The sequence below is a fragment of the Cherax quadricarinatus genome, chromosome 87 (assembly GCF_038502225.1).
Source record: "Cherax quadricarinatus isolate ZL_2023a chromosome 87, ASM3850222v1, whole genome shotgun sequence".
NCBI classification, from domain to species: Eukaryota; Metazoa; Arthropoda; class Malacostraca; order Decapoda; family Parastacidae; genus Cherax; species Cherax quadricarinatus.
This window is the reverse complement of record NC_091378.1, coordinates 15994643-16015339: the sequence shown is the minus strand read 5'-3', so window position 1 is coordinate 16015339 and position 20697 is coordinate 15994643. Positions and strand designations below refer to the sequence as shown.

Here is a 20697-nt window from a genome sequence, read left to right as displayed (position 1 = left end):
TATAAATTCACTGGAGAACATTCATAGAAGAATGAGAAAATTAATGCACTGTACAAGGAATCTCCCATATAAAGATAGAGAACTTTGAACCTTCACTCTCCTGAGAGACGAGGTACGAGGTGTGACCAGAGCTTTGGTAAGATGGTGAAGGAAGAAGGATGGGTAGGGATGGAAATATGGGAAAGGGTTGGGAGGGTTGTGATAGAGGTGGGGTAATAAAGATAATTGACCTAACTACTTTGGTACAATTTATACGAGTGTGAGTGTTATTTACGAACTCATTAAATTCATGAGATAGATATACCTCCTGCCCATCAGTTGTGCACAGTTATACCTGCTGTATACCAGCATGCCGCTGAGCTGCAAAGATGTATACAATTTGCAACTGACTTAGAGAGGAGATATTAAAGTTTATAAGCGAATAATGGGTCTAAACATAGGTGATATATTGAGAAATTGTCTGGTGATACCGACAAAATGTGGATAAAGACACACTTGTACAGTTCAGGGCATTCATTTTAGGAGATGTTACGCCATGAGTTGCTTCTTCAGTCCCAATACAGAGAGAACTAAGAAACGCATATATATAGTGGCAGTAGCCAGGTGTAAAGCCGCGAGGGTAGTAGTAGTTGTAGTAGTAGTAGGGGTAGTATCAAGAGATATTCTCAGTACTATACTTATTGTTTGTATCCTCCCAAAGTGAGAGTTGCAGCTTTTATCTTTCGACTCTGTACCACTTGTACCGTGTGTGTGTGTGTGTACTCATCTATCTGTGGTTGCAGGGGTCGAGTCTTAGCTCCTGGCCCCGCCTCTTCACCGGTTGCTACTGGGTCCTCTCTCCCCGCTCCATGAGCTTTATCAAATCTCGTCTTAAAACTATGTATGGTTCCTGCCTCCACTACGTGTGTGTGTGTGTTTACCTGGAGTTTACCTGGAGAGAGTTCCGGGGGTCAACGCCCCCGCGGCCCGGTCTGTGACCAGGCCTCCTGGTGGATCAGAGTCTGATCAACCAGGCTGTTGCTGCTGGCTGCACGCAAACCAACGTACGAGCCACAGCCCGGCAGATCAGGAACTGACTTTAGGTGCTTGTCCAGTGCCAGCTTGAAGACTGCCAGGGGTCTGTTGGTAATCCCCCTTATGTGTGCTGGGAGGCAGTTGAACAGTCTCGGGCCCCTGACACTTATTGTATGGTCTCTTAACGTGCTAGTGACACCCCTGCTTTTCATTGGGGGGATGGTGCATCGTCTGCCAAGTTTTTTGCTTTCGTAGTGAGTGATTTTCGTGTGCAAGTTCGGTACTAGTCCCTCTAGGATTTTCCAGGTGTATATAATCATGTATCTCTCCCTCCTGCATTCCAGGGAATACAGGTTTAGGAACCTCAAGCGCTCCCAGTAATTGAGGTGTTTTATCTCCGTTATGCGCGCCGTGAAAGTTCTCTGTACATTTTCTAGGTCGGCAATTTCGCCTGCCTTGAAAGGTGCTGTTAGTGTGCAGCAATATTCCAGCCTAGATAGAACAAGTGACCTGAAGAGTGTCATCATGGGCTTGGCCTCCCTAGTTTTGAAGGTTCTCATTATCCATCCTGTCATTTTTCTAGCAGATGCGATTGATACAATGTTATGGTCCTTGAAGGTGAGATCCTCCGACATGATCACTCCCAGGTCTTTGACGTTGGTGTTTCGCTCTATTTTGTGGCCAGAATTTGTTTTGTACTCTGATGAAGATTTAATTTCCTCATGTTTACCATATCTGAGTAATTGAAATTTCTCATCGTTGAACTTCATACTGTTTTCTGCAGCCCACTGAAAGATTTGGTTGATGTCCGCCTGGAGCCTTGCAGTGTCTGCAATGGAAGACACTGTCATGCAGATTCGGGTGTCATCTGCAAAGGAAGACACGGTGCTGTGGCTGACATCCTTGTCTATGTCGGATATGAGGATGAGGAACAAGATGGGAGCGAGTACTGTGCCTTGTGGAACAGAGCTTTTCACCGTAGCTGCCTCGGACTTTACTCTGTTGACGACTACTCTCTGTGTTCTGTTAGTGAGGAAATTATAGATCCATCGACCGACTTTTCCTGTTATTCCTTTAGCACGCATTTTGTGCGCTATTACGCCATGGTCACACTTGTCGAAGGCTTTTGCAAAGTCTGTATATATTACATCTGCATTCTTTTTGTCTTCTAGTGCATTTAGGACCTTGTCGTAGTGATCCAATAGTTGAGACAGACAGGAGCGACCTGTTCTAAACCCATGTTGCCTTGGGTTGTGTAACTGATGGGCTTCTAGATGGGTGGTGATCTTGCTTCTTAGGACCCTTTCAAAGATTTTTATGATGTGGGATGGTAGTGCTATTGGTCTGTAGTTCTTTGCTGTTGCTTTACTGCCCCCTTTGTGGAGTGGGGCTATGTCTGTTGTTTTTAGTAACTGTGGGACGACCCCTGTGCCCATGCTCCCTCTCCATAGGATGGAAAAGGCTCGTGATAGGGGCTTCTTGCAGTTCTTGATGAACAGAGAGTTCTATGAGTCTGGCCCTGGGGCAGAGTGCATGGGCATGTCATTTATCGCCTGTTCGAAGTCATTTGGCGTCAGAATAACATCGGATAGGCTTGTGTTAATCAAATTTTGTGGCTCTCATAAAAAATTCATTTTGATCTTCGACTCTCAGTCTGGTTAGCGGCTTGCTAAAAACTGAGTCATACTGGGACTTGAGTAGCTCACTCATTTCCTTGCTGTCATCTGTGTAGGACCCATCTTGTTTAAGTAGGGGCCCAATACTGGACGTTGTTCTCGACTTTGATTTGGCATAGGAGAAGAAATACTTTGGGTTTCTTTCGATTTCATTTATGGCTTTTAGTTCTTCCCGCGATTCCTGACTCCTAAAGGATTCTTTTAGCTTAAGTTCGATGCTTGCTATTTCTCTGACCAGTGTCTCCCTACGCATTTCAGATATATTGACCTCTTTTAGCCGCTCTGTTATTCTTTTCCGTCGCCTGTAAAGGGAGAGCCTGTCTCTTTCTATTTTACATCTACTCCTTTTTCTTAGAGGAATAAGCCTTGTGCAAACATCGAGTGCCACCGAGTTAATCTGTTCTAGGCATAAGTTGGGGTCTGTGTTGCTTAGTATATCTTCCCAGCTTATATCGGTTAGGAATTGGTTTACTTGGTCCCACTTTGTTTTTGTTATTGAAGTTGAATTTGGTGAATGCTCCCTCGTGACTAGTCTCATTATGTCGGTCTGGGGCTCCACGCATACATGTCTGAACCTCAATTATGTTGTGATCTGAGTATATTGTTTTTGATATGGTGACATTTCTTATCAGATCATCATTGTTAGTGAAGATGAGGTCTAGTGTATTCTCCAGTCTAGTAGGCTCTATTATTTGCTGGTTTAAATTGAATTTTGTGCAGAGATTTAAAAGCTCGTGTGAGTGTGAGTTTTCATCAGAGCTGCCTCCTGGTGTTATTACTGCAACAATATTATTTGCTATATTCCTCCATTTTAGGTGCCTTAAGTTGAAATCCCCCAGGAGCAAGATGTTGGGTGCAGGAGCTGGAAGATTTTCCAGACAGTGGTCAATTTTTAACAGCTGTTCCTGGAATTGCTGGGATGTTGCATCCGGAGGCTTGTAGACTACCACAATGACTATGTTTTGGTTCTCGACCTTCACTGCTAAAACTTCCACTACATCATTTGAGGCATTAAGCAGTTCTGTACAAACAAGTGACTCTGCAATGTACAGGCCAACCCCTCCCCCTTTTGCCTGTTCACTCTGTCACATCTGTATAGGTTGTAACCTGGGATCCATATTTCGTTGTCCAAGTGATCCTTTATGTGGGTCTCAGTGAAAGCCGCGAACATTGCCTTTGCCTCTGCAAGCAGTCCACGGATGAAAGGTATTTTTTTGTTTGTTGCTGGCTTTAGACCCTGTATATTTGCAAAGAAGAATGTTATCGGACTGGTGGTATTGTTGGTACTGGGGGGGGGATTTTTTTTCCGGCATTAGTATCTGTATCTGTTGGTTTGGAGTGGAGGCCATCGACTGTGGTTCCACTCCAGGAATGACTGGATTTGGTGTACGATTTCTGCCATTTCCTGCCAGTTTTTTTTCCATCCTGGCACTAAAAAACCTCTCCCTCTTGAGTGGCTGTGGCTACCCAGGTTTTCCCATGGCCTGGATGTTTTGTATCTTTTTGTCCCCTTTAGATGGTATGCCTGGCAATTTAAGTTATAGCACAGTCTTTCCTGTACTGAAGAGGTACACAGTTCAGGGTGAAAAAGCTTACAGGAAGGGAGTTTGCATTTTCCTGTTGTCATATGGGCATGGCATTTTCTAGGGTGGTCATAGTTGCACGTCCCATCTGTTTTTCCAGATTTCCCATGCCAGCAGATACCAAGTGCATAGTATGTGCACAGGCTTGGTTTCCATTTGCCTTGGGTTTCTGTGACTGTATTCCCTGTTGGTGCATGTTTCCCTGTCTTACTTCTATCCTCCCTAGCACCAACAATGGAGCTCCCACCAGTTGTTTTTGGTAATATATCCTCACTATTGCTAGTGGAGTCCTCTTGTTTGCTATTTCCTGCGGTATTTCTAGTTTGCAATATTGGTTTTATCTTATCTTTGACTACACTTGTTTCCCTACTATGGCTCCTGTCCCCTATGAGGTCATTTATATGTATTCCTTCCTGCGTATAGTTCCCGACTACCTGGACAAAATCTCCAGCTTCACCATTTCTGTCTCCCAGGACAGCATCTCCAGCTTCACCATTACTGTCTCCCAGGACAGCACCTCCAGCTTCACCATTACTGTCTCCCAGGACAGCACCTCCAGCTTCACCATTACTGTCTCCCAGGACAGCACCTCCAGCTTCACCATTACTGTCTCCCAGGACAGCACTATCAGCCCCACATTTACTGACTACCAGGACTTCATCTCCAGCCTTACAGTTTCTGACTACATGGCCAGTATCAAGGGCAGTACCATTCAGCACAGACTTTTTATGTTCCCATCTGCTGTAGAAAGCTTCCAGGTTGTCTATGAAAGCAGCTTCGATGTTGTCCTCTTTTAATACCCTTGTGATTTTAGTCCACAGATTTATCTCATTTGGGCATACCTAAAAACATTTCCCTGTTTTAACACTGCTTGTAGCTAGTTCTTGGATATCTGCACAAGGGGCATGACACCAATTTCCACACAAATGACAATTTATCCATGTGGAAGCCCGTTTGTTTGACTGACCACAGACTACACACAGCTTCATAATGATTTGAATGGTTGATTTACTGCAATTCTACTAGCAACCTCTTGAATATTCTATTAACCTCCTTAAATGAAGCTCTAGCTATTTGTATTTCTTTTTCTAACTGTTTTTGTATATTGGACAGCTTACCGTGCACGTTCCTGATATATATTTAATGTTTGTGTTTATAAGGGCGCCTACAACCCCATCTGTTTACAGTCTGCTTTATTGTCCAATGAAACCGTTTGAAACCAGTCAAGGGTTCGGACCAGTCAAGGGTTTGGACCAGTCGATCTGATCTGATCAGTGGGTTGCTTATTTAAAACATACTGGTCGGTGATTTGGGCTAACACATGAAGGATCTACTGGAAATTATCTACCCGAGTAATATGTGATTTGATTGATACAAAAGTATAACTTGCGTGTTGAAGAAACCGGTGATTTCTGGCAGCTCCTACAATGACGAACGGTCGACCTCAACCCTTGTTTATCAATCGCTGTATCTAGCTTTTCTATTTTTTTTTCCGTCTCCACCACAATAAATGCTATATTATCACTATAGTTGACTGGTGGAAATTTTGGAGGAAGGACGCTTTTTCTGTAGTAATATTTGCTTCTGGTTGTGTATATTGCGACCGCTGGTAACTACAGGTTATATGAAATTCACAGTATACGTCTGGTATTTCAAGAAAAAAGAAACTAATGTTATGGTCCTTGAAGGTGAGATCCTCCGACATGATCACTCCCAGGTCTTTGACCTAGAAAATGTACAGAGAACTTTCACGGCGCGCATAACGGAGATAAAACACCTCAATTATTGGGAGCGCTTGAGGTTCCTAAACCTGTATTCCCTGGAACGCAGGAGGGAGAGATACATGATTATATACACCTGGAAAATCCTAGAGGGACTAGTACCGAACTTGCACACGAAAATCACCCACTACGAAAGCAAAAGACTTGGCAGACGATGCACCATCCCCCCAATGAAAAGCAGGGGTGTCACTAGCACGAAACAGGGGCCCGAGACTAATGCTGGCACTGGACAAGTCAGTTCCGGACTCCATGTTGGTTTGCGTGCAGCTCCACTAAGGGCCGCGGGGGCGTACCCCCGGAACCATTATAATACTGGTTAGTTGCTACTACAACACTGTATTCTGCTATTCACTGGTATCACTAGATTATATGCGAGTACACTAGCAAGCCAGGAAGATTATTAAAAACAGCTGACCTGTGGTGTGTGTACATTCTTGTATTTGCCCGCTAACTTGCACTCTCTCGCCAACATTTTTCTTTCTCCCAAAGGCCAATACGTAGAACTAGCTCCAAACACAACACTACCCCCCTTTCTCTCTGTCTCTCTCTCTCTCTCTCTCTCTCTCTCCATTTCCTTTGCGGCTCGACACCACCATGATCCTCCTTACCACACCATCACCGCCACCTTATTCTCTAATCCCAACTTCTTAACTCTTCAGTACTATCAGCATACTTGTATCCCCACACGGATACAACCATCAGAGTTTTTCCCTCCCACACGGATACCACCACAAGTTCTTCCCTCCCACCCGGATACCACCACAAGTTCTTCCCTCCCACCCGGATACCACCACAAGTTCTTCCCTCCCACCCGGATACCACCACAAGTTCTTCCCTCCCACCCGGATACCACCACAAGTTCTTCCCTCCCACCCGGATACCACAAGTTCTTCCCTCCAACCCGGATACCACAAGTTCTTCCCTCCGACCCAGATACCACAAGTTCTTCCCTCCCACCCGGATACCACAAGTTCTTCCCTGCTACCCGTATACCACAAGTTCTTCCCTCCAACCCGGATACCACCACAAGTTCTTCCCTGCTACCCGGATACCACAAGTTCTTCCCTCCAACCCGGATACCACCACAAGTTCTTCCCTCCTACCCGGATACCACAAGTTCTTCCCTCCAACCCGGATACCACCACAAGTTCTTCCCTGCTACTTGAATATCATCATTCTTTCCCTTAAACCCAAATACAATCACCAGTTTTCCCCCTCCAGCCTAAATGCCCAGATCAGTTTTCCCTTCCACCAAAGAGAATCATCAGTATTCCCCTCTTAAAATCACCATTATTATGTCCCTAGCTTCCTCCTAAAATTGAACAATATCCCTGCTATTCTAGCAGCATCTCTGCCAGTTCAGCACAGTGACCATAACCACTGTTATTCCTCCCCACAAATACCAGCCTCTACCTACCTCTAGCCCCTTCACTACCACCAGCAACCCTTTGTTTCAATCTGTCACCTCTCTCCCATCTTACAACACTTGACCAGCCGGGCTGTGGCTCGTACGTTGGATTGCGTGCAGCCAGCAGTAGCAGCCTGGTTGATCAGGCTCTGATCCACCAGAAGGCCCGGTCAAAGACCGGGCCGCGGGAGCGTTGACCCCCAGAACACTCTCCAGGTAAACTCCAGGTAAACTACACTCGCCTTCCTACACCAGCAGCACCAACAAATTCTCCTCTATTTAAAACCACCTTATTCCTCCCTCTAGCACCTGCTGAATGACTCCCTCCCGACGCATCACAATCACCATTCCTCCTTCCCATCCAAGTATCATCATATTTCCTCCATCCCACCCTGTATTTTTTACTTTCCCTTTACCAGCCTTTCCTATAACCTATTCCCTTTCCAATCTACCCTCATCAAGTTACTCCTATATGAGCAGCAGCAATACCCTCGACTCCTGGCTGAGGGACTGATTACCTCAGACTCCTTTTGATTTTCACTATTCTTATTTTCATAGGACTGATGAAGCGCTATAATTACCCCTCCACCCCCACATGAACACTGAAGCAGTATTACCAGGCTCTCATCACAACACTGATTGTTACTGTGAGGGGGCCGCCCCCTCTCAGTATTACCAGGCTCTCGTCACAACAATGAGTACTAGTGTGAGGGGCGGCAGCCCCCTCTCAGTATTACCAGGCTCTCGTCACAATAGTGTGGGGGCGGCCGCCCCCTCTCAGTATTAATACACTCGCTATGGGTCACTTCCTCACATAAACCTTATTAATGAGCCGATCTGCACGAATGTCAGCTGCAAATGTTTCCTCTTCTCGGTCAAATCAAATTTTGATTACATAACGAGAGCAATATGCAATGTAATAGGCCCATTAAAGTAGCAATTTAAGTAACTTCCTTAATTAACAAACAAACAAAATCAAATTACCCAGTAAATGAAACAGTGTTGAGGTTTAAAGGGAGTTTTACACATGAGATCCCATGAATTTGGTGTCTACTGGAGAGTGCTGTCCCGACACTGTCTTGGGAACAAGTGCTTAATGACGTATTCAACGGTAACGATTTCACTGTCTAAATCAACGGAGCTAGAAGCTTAGAGAGAGAGAGAGAGAGAGAGAGAGAGAGAGAGAGAGAGAGAGAGAGAGAGAGAGAAAGAAAGAGAATAAGAGTAAGCAGCTTCAGAAAGAAAAATATAATAGTTGCCACCTTCATGACAAGTAAGAAAACGACCTAAATCGTGTTAAGGCAAAGAAAACGGTGTGTAGGAAAACATTGAATCTGATATGAAGAGATGTTGCCGGACTAATAAGTAAGTTTATTCAGGTATACAAAAATACAGTTACATAGAATTATCATACATAGCAGCAAAAAAAAAGTCAGACAGTGACTTATTTCCATTGGGGTCCTTTTACCTTATTATTATAATATAATGGTTATAATATTTTCTTATTATTCTACAATGAATATAACATCTTATTATCATACTAAAAAGACTATCTACTACACGAGGGTCATTAAGACTATCTACAATACGAAGGTCATTACTAGGAATAAGGTAAAATTTACACGTATGTTAGCTAAAAAATAGAAAATCATTCCCCTCCCTTTCTGTAGCTACATTCATCAGACACCTTTTGGCACTCTTCTTGAACTGGTTCATGCTATGACTGGCTTTGATATGTGCAGGCAGTCTGTTCCATTCCTTTATTGCTGTACAATAAAAGGTGTTTGAAGCCTGGCCACTGACTGTGGGTACTACAAAGTTGTGCTTTCTCCCCCTAGTACTATGATTGCTTTGGTTCCCAACCTTGACAAAATTGACAGCAAGATATTCTGGACACTGTGAGCAATTTTATAAACATGATTTAGCTTCATTTTTTTTACTCTGTCTTCAACATTCAGCATATCCAACTGCTGTAATTCATCCTGGCCTACATGTTCTCTTGGTCCCAGCCCCAGGATGTATCTTACGATTTTGTTCTGGGTGATTTGCAGTCTATCTTTCAGTTTTTTTTTTGTCAAGGCAGAGTACCATGAAGAGCAAGCGTAGTCCATATGACTTTGTATAAGGGCTAGACATAGGGTCCGGCGAGCCTCAGTAGGTAGACACTGTGCTTGTCTATACAGGAACTTCAGTCTGGCTTTCTTTACTACACTGTTCCCTATCAATTCTCCTGACATGCATGGGTCAAAGGGGACTCCCAGATATTTTACTGATGAAACCGAAGTGACGGGCTCCCCATTACACTGAACATTAAAATTATTTACCCTTCTCAGTTTGTTTCGTGCCAAAGAGAATGGCTTCAGTTTTCCCGAGGTGTAATGATAGTTTGTTGTCTACTAACCATTTGCTGCAGGACTCCAGTTCCAGTGTTAAAACATTAGCTATATCTTGTGGGTCTTTGCCTGACACTAACAGGGCACTGTCATCTGCATACAGTAGAAGTTTGCACTTGACACTGATAGGCATGTCATTGACATAACATAAGAATAATAAGGGACCCAGAATACTACCTTGGGGAACTCCACATGTTATCGGCAGGGGTCCTGATTCCGTTTTGTTGATTTTGACTATTTGTCTCCTGTTGCTAAGGTAAGACTTAAAACCAGTCTACAAAACCTATACCGATAGCTTGAAGTTTCTTACATAATATATTGTGGTTGACAGTATCGAAGGCCTTTTGCAGGTCTAAGGTTACCATACCTATGAGGTTCCCCTTTGACATTTCAGTTCTCAGGTAATCCATCAGATTAATTAGGGAAGTGTCGGTTGAGTAGGATCTTCTAAAGCCCGATTGATAGCTGTGGAGAATGTTGTTGTTGACTAATGTTAATTAAGTTGCTGCAGGGGGGAAGAAGGTGCCTATGAGAAGCCATAGCCTGGATACCATCGTCCATAGCTATGTTTTCTATCTTTTTCTATAAAGGAGGGAAGAGTGACTGCTCCGATGAGATACTAAGAGAGATCGTATGTCCCCCCAGCATCCAAGAGTACCGCTTGTATCCAAGAGTACTGCTTGTATCCAAGAGTACTGCTTGTATCCAAGAGTACCGCTTGTATCCAAGAGTACCGCTTGTATCCAAGAGTACCGCTTGTATCCAAGAGTACCCTTTATATCCAACAGCACCTCCTGCATTCAAGTGTTCCACTGGCCTCCAAGAGTACCCCTGTCATCCAAGAGTACCCCATCCAAGAGTACCCCTGTCATCCAAGAGTGCCCCTGACATCCAAGAATACCTGTCATCCAAGAGTACCTGTCATCCAAGAGTGCCCCTGACATCCAAGAGTACCCCTGACATCCAAGAGTACCCCTGACATCCAAGAGTACCCCTGACATCCAAGAGTACCCCTGTCATCCAAGAGTACCCCTGTCATCCAAGAGTACCCCTGGTAAATTTGTTGAGGATGATGATATATAGAAACTGCTCTCAACCTTCCCTTCATGACAATAAACCAGCAGTCCAAGATGGCAGCCTGGCATCCACCGAGCCACCTCGGCAGACAAAAGAAATTCACAACCGGAAACCCGCCACCTTTCCGAGCCGACAGGCAGCCTCCAGGGATTCATCCGTCAACTTAAGGACACACAAAGCTGCCCTCCGGAATGCTAGAGGGCATCTCTGCACATCTCAAGATAATGCAATTTCCACGACAACCAACGCTACCATCGAGGGCCTCAACGGAACGAGGCAGACAAAGATACCCTTGCTATCATCACAGCTGCAATTTACAAGGGGAATAACCCCAAAGGCAGAATGAGTAAGAGAATAAGGAAGGGAAGTGGAGAAGAGGGAAGAAGAGAGAGGAGAGGTGATGAGGTGTGTGGGGGGGGTAATTAAATTTGACTTGGGGAAAAAGGCAAGTGTTATAAGATTTAATATCTTTAAAATTGATATTTAAAAAGTCGCCACTGTCTTTGTTTACTTCCATGTGAATAATTTTAATCCAGATATAACATTTAAAATATTTCCTTGTGTACTTTCTGTTCACTTTGTTGTGATCTTTATGACCGAACTTAACGGCATTACTGTGTAGCAATACAAACCGAATACTGATCCAGGTTATGTACCGGATTCTGACTAGTTATGAAGTAAGGAGACTGTAAATAAGTGCTTTAGAGAACTGAAAAGTTGGTAAATTAGACACAACACTTGGGTATCTCTACTGAGGAAACGTTTCGCCTCACAATAGCTTCATCAGTGCTATACAAAGGAGAATGGTGAGAATCAGGAGAAGTTTGAGGTACTCAGTCCCTCAGCCTGGAGTCCATGTAATCAGTCCATCAGTCTTGGAAAAACTGATGACTGACTAATGGGTTGCTGATGTTTTATTAAATATTTTTTCAAGGTTACTACTTGTATAATTTTCATATATTCATTTCAGACAAAATATCAAACATAATCAAGTTACTTATGGACCGGATCACGGGGGCGTTGACCCCCCTTAACACCGTCCAGGTAGACTCCAGGTAGGCATAAATTCACCCATTACGGGAAATAATGACTCACGAACCCGATAATTAACCCATTAAATACCCGTTTTGCTGAGTTTAGAGATGAAAGAGCTAAATTAAAGGTGTCCCTTATCAGCTCCCCTGGTAAACCATGGTTTTACTTACACAACTTAGGGGTTGACGCTGAGGAAAGAACTCCGGCACGTAGCTGATAGCGGCCATTAACGCTTCCCGCTCCGTGAGGCAGCCTGATATACAAGCTAATCTCCGTAATCCAGTTGCGACGAGGAAGAATGTTTTTATCTCAAAGTTCCAAATAATTTTTCAGATAAAAATAATGGTCTTCTCTTCATTCTTAGGTAATCAGCGCCCCAGTGATGTGTGGGGGTTGAGATACGTGGGAAGATATTACTGGTTCAGATGTGTTGCTCAAGATCACAATAATGGAGTTCTTGTCCCTCAGGAAGCAAGCCTTTTTTCAACGTTACGTCATAATACCTGTCCATCCTCCTCCTCCTCTCTCTCTCTCTCTCTCTGTTTATTTTGCAATTTGAAAATGTTTGCAATCTTTCGATCGACATACTAATACATACAATTATTCCAGGCTTCATATTTGCATCTTCCTGCCATTTTAGACCCAAGTTGTATTGTTTAGGTTACTAGGTATCTCGAGCATCCTAGGAAAAAATCCAGGCCTCATGGGTATGCACGGGGTATTGTGGGTATTACCACCCCAACAAATATCAACTAACCATGACTACTGACATACCAACCTTCTACAGCAGTGAAATCGGGGATATACTGTTCAATCCTGACATCAGAAACATTGCGGAGGGTGACAATGGAGTATTATTTTCTGACTTCGGAGGGGACAGCAGTTTGAAAATTGTGTGCAACATGGAAAGACAAGATTTTTATTTTTTTTTTTTTTAAATTACACTGACTTGGTTTACAGATAGGAAATTTAATACATTATCAACTGGAACTTTTGTGAAGAAAGAGGTAACATCAAAGCTAACCTTATTGTAATTAATTTGCACACTAAATCTATATTGCTTTTAATATTGAAATTAGAAGTTTTTCCAACAATTGGGCCTGGCATACAGGGTGTAGAGAGCCTTGAATGATTCCTTACTGAGGTATCGGAATGCTATTATCAGGTATACTGCAGCAGTTATCTTGCTGAGGTGCACTTCAGGAGGTGTTCTCGGTATTACACTTACCCCAAGATCCTTTTCCTTGAGTGAGGTTTGCAGTCTTTCGCCGCCTAGCCTATACTCTGTCTGAGGTCTTCTTAGCCCTTCCCCGATCTTCATGACTTTTCATTTGGCGGGATTAAATTCGAGTAGCCAGATGCTGTACTAAGCTTTCAGCCTGTCCATGTCTCTTTGTAGTCCTGCCTGATCCTCATCCGATTTAATTCTCCTCATTGACATCATATCTGCACCTCATGCAGCAATTGCCTCGTACCTGTGTAGTCTTCTGTAAATTTGCTTCTCCCGTCGTCATCCTCCTTCACTCTCTACTCTTATGTATTCGAGATTTCAGGAACACGTGATCTGTAGGGCCGCGGGGCCTTTCACATGTGACATCCCCAACGTTGGAACTGGTCAAAGTGAATACGAGGTCAAATTCTGCTGGTTCGTCCCCTCCTCTCCCTCTGGCTGTGTCCCTAACATGTTGGTGCATAAGGTTAAGCAGTTCCACCTCCAGCATCGTTTCTGGTCCCCCATATGGCTATAACATTTCTGCGTCACTGAGGTAACGACCTGTCTTCTTTGCCAAAGACACGGAGGCAAGTGACCCAACATAGGACCTGGGTCACTGAAGCAGCAGTGAGTCTATTATACCTGGAGTTTACCTGGAGAGAGTTCCGGGGGTCAACGCCCCCGCGGCCCGGTCTGTGACCAGGATACTGAAGTTAATATCGAACGTTTTGGGTCACACAGGTAAAGTAACAAGAAAATACCTAGGAGAAACTTAAAACTGACAGCTGGGTTTGAGTACTGACTTGATGCATCTCTGGAATTACTACGTTTTATTTTCTCTATTTTGAAAGCCATTAAGGTTTGAAATTTTTCCTTTCCATCCAAACTAGACTTTCAGGTTAAGGAAACCAGTAATTGTTGAAATATATAGTTTATTACAGAGATCATTGGGGAAAACCTACGAAAATATAAGGCACACTACACTGATGTTGGCGGAAGGGCCTCAAACAAGGCTGTGGGCTGGCTGTAGGCAGGAAAAAATCATAATTTAATATTACACTATGCGATATCATTACTATGTTAAACTTTGAACATCAAAATGGTATACAATACCGACAGGTTGTTAGGTAAGACACATATGCAACAGTTAGACAACTTTATTCCGAAACGTTTCGCCTACACAGTAGGCTTCTTCAGTCGAATACAGAAAGTAGGCAGGAACAGTAGAGATGTGAAGACGATGTAATCAGTCCATCACCCTTGTAGTCGTAGAATTTGAGGTTGTCAGTCCCTCGGCCTGGAGAAGTTCAGTTCCATAGTCTGGAACTATCTGACTAGGGAACTGAACTTCTCCAGGCTGAGGCACTGACAACCTCAAATTCTACGACTACAAAGGTGATGGACTGATTACATCGTCTTCACATCTCTACTGTTCCTGCCTACTTTCTGTATTCGACTGAAGAAGCCTACTGTGTAGGCGAAACGTTTCGGAATAAAGTTGTCTAACTGTTGCATATGTGTCTTACCTATGTTAAACCACATAATATAATGAACAAAGTTTATCTTTTGTTTCGTGTAGGTATATTGTATATATCTCTCAATTATCCTCATGGGATACCAGATTCTCATAATTAAATTAAGTAAATATTTAAGTGTTTCGGTTTATTACTGTACAAATTATCGATCAAACAAACCGGTTTATAATGTTTCTTCCTAAAAACCTCGAGCCATATCTGGAATTTCAACTATAAATGCCCATTTTTATTCACTAACTTCATAAATAAAAAGGCACAATACCGTGACTGGAACAATATACAAATAACTTGCACATAGGAGAGAGGAGCTTAAGACGACGTTTCGGTCCGACTTGGACTTTGTAAATGGTTCAAGTCGGACCGACACGTCGTCGTAAGCGGGTTGTACTATAAGCTCTTGGATACAGAGATTAGTAAACAACTGAATCAGTAAGCAAACACATGCAAGAAAAAAAGATTGCACATGTTTAGTGAACAAAATTTTGTTCAGTGAATTATTGTGGATCCAGCGCTTAATTTTGATAATAATTTACGCAGTCGTCGTACATATTACAAAACTCCCTACGGCTTTAGCTCTCTCCCACGATAATAAATTTATGTTACGTAACGAAACTATTAAAGTGAGAAATGTAGTTTAAATGTTGGCTTATGTTTATGAATTTATACTAAAAAAAATATTAAGTGATAGAAACAGCGCATAAAAAAAAATCATAAAAAGAAAAATTTTGGACGATTCAGTTTTATAATGACTTTAAATATGATCAACTTACTTATTACTGAGTTAATGATGTATATAAAACAAGGTGTGTGTGTGTGTGTGTGTGTGTGTGTGTGTGTGTGTGTGTGTGTTTTGCGTGTGTGTGTTTTGCGTGTGTGTGTTTTGCGTGTGTGTGTTTTGCGTGTGTGTGTTTTGCGTGTGTGTGTTTTGCGTGTGTGTTTTGCGTGTGTTTTGCGTGTGTGTGTGTGTATGTGTGTGTGTGTGTTTGTGTGTGTGTGTGTTTGTGTGTGTGTATGTTTGTGTGTGTGTGTGTGTGTGTGTGTGTTTTGCGTGTGTGTGTGTGTGTGTGTGTGTGTTTTGCGCGTGTGTGTGTACTCACCTATTTGTACTCACCTATTTGTGGTTGCAGGGGTCGAGTCCTAGCTCCTGGCCCCGCCTCTTCACCGGTTGCTACTAGGCCCTCTCTCTCCCCGCTCCATGAGCTTTATCAAACCTCGTCTTAAAACTGTGTATGGTTCCTGCCTCCACTACGTCATTTTCTAGGCTATTCCACTGCCTTACAACTCTATGACTGAAGAAATACTTCCTGTGTGTGTGTGTGTGTGTATGTGTGTGCGTGTTTTGCGTGTGTGTGATCACCTAGTTGTACTCGTGTAGTTGTGGTTGCAGGGGTCGAGACATAGCTCCCGGTCCTGCTCTCTCTCCCTGCTTCATAAGCTTTATCATACCTCGTCTTAAAAACTGTATGGTTCCTGTCTCCACTACGTCACTTCACAGACTATTCCACTTTCTGACAATGCTATGACTGAAGAAATATTTCCTAATATCCCTTTGAGTCTTCAACTTCCAATAGTGACTCATTGTTTATGTGTCCTTTTTCTAGATCATCATGTCTCTGTCCACCTTGTCAATTCCCTGCAGTATTTTGTATGTCGTTATCATGTCTACCCTAACCCTCCTGTCCTCCAGTGTCGTCAGGTCGATTTCCCTTAACCTTTCTTCGTACAACATTCCCTTTAGCTCTCGAATTAGTCTTGTTGCAAACCTTTGCATTTTCTCTAATTTCTTGACGTACTTGACCAGGTGTGGGTTCCAAACTGGTGCTGCATACTCTAGTATAGGCGTGACGTACACGGTGTACAGAGTCTTGAACAATTCCTTACTGAGGTATCGGAATGGTATTGTCAGGTTTGCCAGGCGCCCATATGCTGCAGCAGTTATCTGATTTATGTGCACCTCAGGAGATGTGCTCGGTATTATATTCACCCCAAGATCCTTTTCATTGAGTGAGGTTTGCAGTTTTAGCCACCTAGCCTATATTCTGTCTGCTGTCTTCTTTGCCTTTCTCCGAGCTTCATTACGTTCCATTTGGCGGGCTTAAATTCGAGGAGCCAGTTCCTCGACCAGTCTTCCAGCTAGTCCAAGACTCTCTGTAGTCCTGCCTGAACCTCTTCCGATTTAATTCTCCTCATTAATTTCATATCTGCCAACAGGGACACTTCTGAGTCTATCCCTTCCGTCATGTCATTCACATATACCAAAAATAGTACTGGTCCTAGGAGTGACCCCTGTGGACCTTCCCCCCTCGTCACAGGTGCCCACTGTGATACCTCGTCACGTACCATGACTCGTTGTTGCCTCCCTGTTAGGTATTCTCTGATCTGTTTCAGTGCCCTTCCTGTTGTGTGTGCATGACTCTCTAGCTTTTGCACTAATCTCTTGTGAGGAACTGTGCCGAAGGCGTTACAGTACAAAAAAAAATGCAATCTACCCACCCCTCTCTCTCGTGTCTTACTTCCGTTACCTTGTCATAAAACTCCAGTAGGTTTACGACACAAGATTTTCCTTCCCTGAATCAGTCCTGGTTGTCCTTTATAAGCTTGTTCCGTTCTACGTTCTCCACCACTCTGCTCCTTATAATCTTCACCATGACTTTGTGTACTATACAGGTCGGTGACACTGGTCTGTATTTTATTGCCTCGTGTCTGTCTCCTTTCGTAAGAATAGAGACTACATTTGCCGTCTTCCATACCTCAGGTTGTTGGCCATTTTCAATGGATGTGTTGAAAACTGTTGCTAGTAGCTCACACAGCATTTCTTCTCCCTCTCTATGGACCCACGGAGAGAGTTTTTGAAGTATCAAGGTCACTTAGCAGCTTCTTCACCTCCTCCTCGGTTGTATTTTATCCAGAAGTTGTTGGTATATCCCTTATTGATATACCCCCCTATTCTGACTTCCCATAGTCCTTTGTGTTTCCATTGTAAATACTTCCCTAAATCTCACGTTGAGCTCCTCACATTTTGATTGCTTCTTGTGAGTTCCCCACCTTCTTTCCACAGCCTTATTACCTGGTCCCTGACTGTTGTCTTCCTCCTGATGTGTCTGTACAGCAGCTTCAGGTCAGATTTGACTTTCGATACTATGTTGTGCTCGTACTGTCACTGGGCCTCCCTCCTTATCTGTGCATACTCGTTTCTAGTTCTCCAACTAATCTCTCTATTTTCCTGGGTCCTTTGTCTTCTTTACTTTTTCCATTTTCTAGTGCACTTAGTTTTTGCCTCCCTACACTTTCGGGTAAACCAAGGGCTCGTTCTGGTCTTCCAATTATTCCTGTTGCCCTTAGGAACAAACCATTCCTCTGCCTTCCTGCATTTTGTTGTTACATATTCCATCATTTCGTTTATTGATTTTCCTACCAGTTCTCTTTCCCACTGAACCTCCTGCAGGAAGTTCCTAATGCCTGTGTAGTCCCCCATTTTCTAGCTTGGCTTTTCCCATCCTACTCCTGTTACCCATCTCCACTTGCACCTCTACTGTGTATTCAAAGCTCAGAACCACGTCATCACTAGCTCCAAGGGGACTTTCAAACGTGATGTCTTCAATGTCCGAGCTACTCAGGATGAAAAAGAGATCCAGTCTTGCTGGTTCATCCTTGCCTCTCTGCTAGTATCCCTAACATGATGCATGATAGGGACATTACCAGAGAGAGAGAGAGAGGTGAGGATGAACCAGCAAGACTGGACCGTGTGTGTGTGTGTGTGTGTGTGTGTGTGTGTGTGTGTGTGTGTGTGTGTGTGTGTGTGTGATAGGTACTGAGATAGGTACTGAGTCGTGATCTGACGACATACAATGGTGTGGGTGCCTCAGAGCTAATTTCATTCTACTCCCCGTTTGGTTTACCAGCTTCTACAAGCAGTATATATCATTTTGTAACCACGAACGAGTGGTAATCATTAACAACACTGTGACTGGCCGGGGGATCGAACCTATATTGTTTTAGCCAGCCTCATGGTGAGCAAAAATTCCACGACAATCCAGCCCATGGGACCATACAATCCTACAAGTAGGATTATATGGTAGGATTGTATGGTCCCATGGGTTAGAGCTTCGTGGAATTTTCGCTTACCATGAGGGAGGCTAAAACAACATGGGTTCGACCCCCCAGCTAGTCGATGTGTTGTTATTGATTGAATATCACTCGTTCGTGGTTACAATACGATATATATATATATATATGTCGTGCCGGATAGATAAAATTTGCGATTTTGGCTTAAATAACAACGCTCTTCTTGCCGAATAAGGCAAGAGAAAATTTGTGTATGCAATAATTCTGCAAAAATCATACTGACCTTACCAAAAAAAAATACATTTCATTGTGTTTATTAAATTATTGTAAACTTATCAGAAACATATTTAGTGGGATTAGGCTAAATTAATTTGCAGTTGTTATAATAAGGTTAGGTAAGTTTCCTAAGGTTCTTTTGGTAGAAAATTAATAATATATTATTAACTTTAATGAAAAAAGGTCTTTAAATGAATAAGAGAAAATTTTAGAAAGGTCTTAATTTTAAATGAGTTCTTGCTAATTGGCCAGTTATTACCTATTCGGCACGACATATTTATATGTATTTATTTTTACTTTTCGTTACGTAAAACCAAATAGCTTTAGAATTTCATTTATAATGAATAAATAAATTTTCTTTTGACAAGAAAATGCCATATAATATGAAACAACTTTGTAAGAAGTCATTAAAGACGTGTAAAGTTCAAGAAGAGCGTAATCTTGACGGTAAGAAGGTCTCTAACAGGACAAGAAAAAATACTGGATCTCTGTAAAAGCCTGGTGCTGCATACATTTGCCATCACAGCAAAATTATGGTGGCCTGCAAGTTTCCTGGGAGAGACATGGTGGCCTGGCCTGACACTCTCACTCCTGTCTCCAAATTAATCATGGGGTAATAAATTCCCTCTGGTAACGTTGTGTACGTGATTTAGAGTTGAAAAAAGAGGTACATCTTACCTAGAGTTTACCTAGAGAGAGTTCCGGGGGTCAACGCCCCCGCGGCCCGGTCTGTGACCAGGCCTCCTTAGGTCAGTGTCCCAGGATGCGACCCACACCAGTCGACTAACACCCAGGTACCATTTTACTGATGGGGAACATAGACAACAGGTGGAAAGAAACACGTCCAATGTTTCTGCTCTGGCTGGGAATCGAACCCAGGCCCTCGCCGTGTGAAGCGAGAGCGTTAACCACCAGGCCACCAGAGCCACACATATTGACCAAAGGTTGAAAGTAATCTGAACGTCTTTGTAGGGGATCCAGGCTGGTATTTATAGTGTTATGTGGCTTCTTTCCAAGAGATGGATACCTACCTAAATTTTGTACTTGATAATTAAATGTGTGTACGTATCTACGTACATATCAACCCACGAAGGAGGTTCCTTGATTGTTATAAGAGGCTCTTGTTCACTGGAAATACATTTGTTCTCCCTTACCTTGATATGAATCTGAATTACTCCCATTTCGAGACGCTGTACCACCCCATACAGGTTTAGCATTTCAACCAAAATAATCCTGTTTATTATGGATTTTATATACTAATGGTAGTAGATTTACTTGATCAAAGTTCAGCTGAAAAATAATCACAAAATAATCGGTACAAGAGTGAGTTCACATGAGGAACCTATAATTCTGTCTTCATTAAGATCTATATAATAAAGGGCACTATAATGGAATTTTCCCTTATTTGAAAAGTCCCTCCATATGGGCACTGAAATAGGCATCAATGAGGCATCACTGAAAGAGGGTTCTGCTGGAGGAACACGCTATACAAGGTTCACTAGAAAGGGTTCATATTAGAAATTCTCCCACAGTTTGCCAGTAATTTTGCACCTCATCAGAATCACAGTAAAACAATTACAGTAGGAAGCCAACTTGTATATAATCCAAGAAGAGGAATTTCTCTGTATTTCTCTGTAGCTT

At 43.0% G+C, this 20697-nt stretch overlaps 2 protein-coding genes across 2 annotated transcripts in view; one reads left to right on the top strand and one right to left on the bottom strand.

The window, feature by feature from the left end:
• LOC128703822 (lachesin) overlaps window positions 1-20697 on the top strand; it is a 1052338-nt gene that overhangs the window by 535657 nt on the left and 495984 nt on the right. The gene's annotated exons all lie outside the window — the stretch shown is intronic.
• LOC128703821 (uncharacterized) overlaps window positions 14011-20697 on the bottom strand; it is a 102460-nt gene continuing 95773 nt past the window's right edge. Inside the window, exon 9 of the mRNA XM_070103764.1 lies at window positions 14011-14204. The gene's annotated coding sequence lies outside the window, so the exon portion shown is untranslated. The remainder of the gene's footprint in view (window positions 14205-20697) is intronic.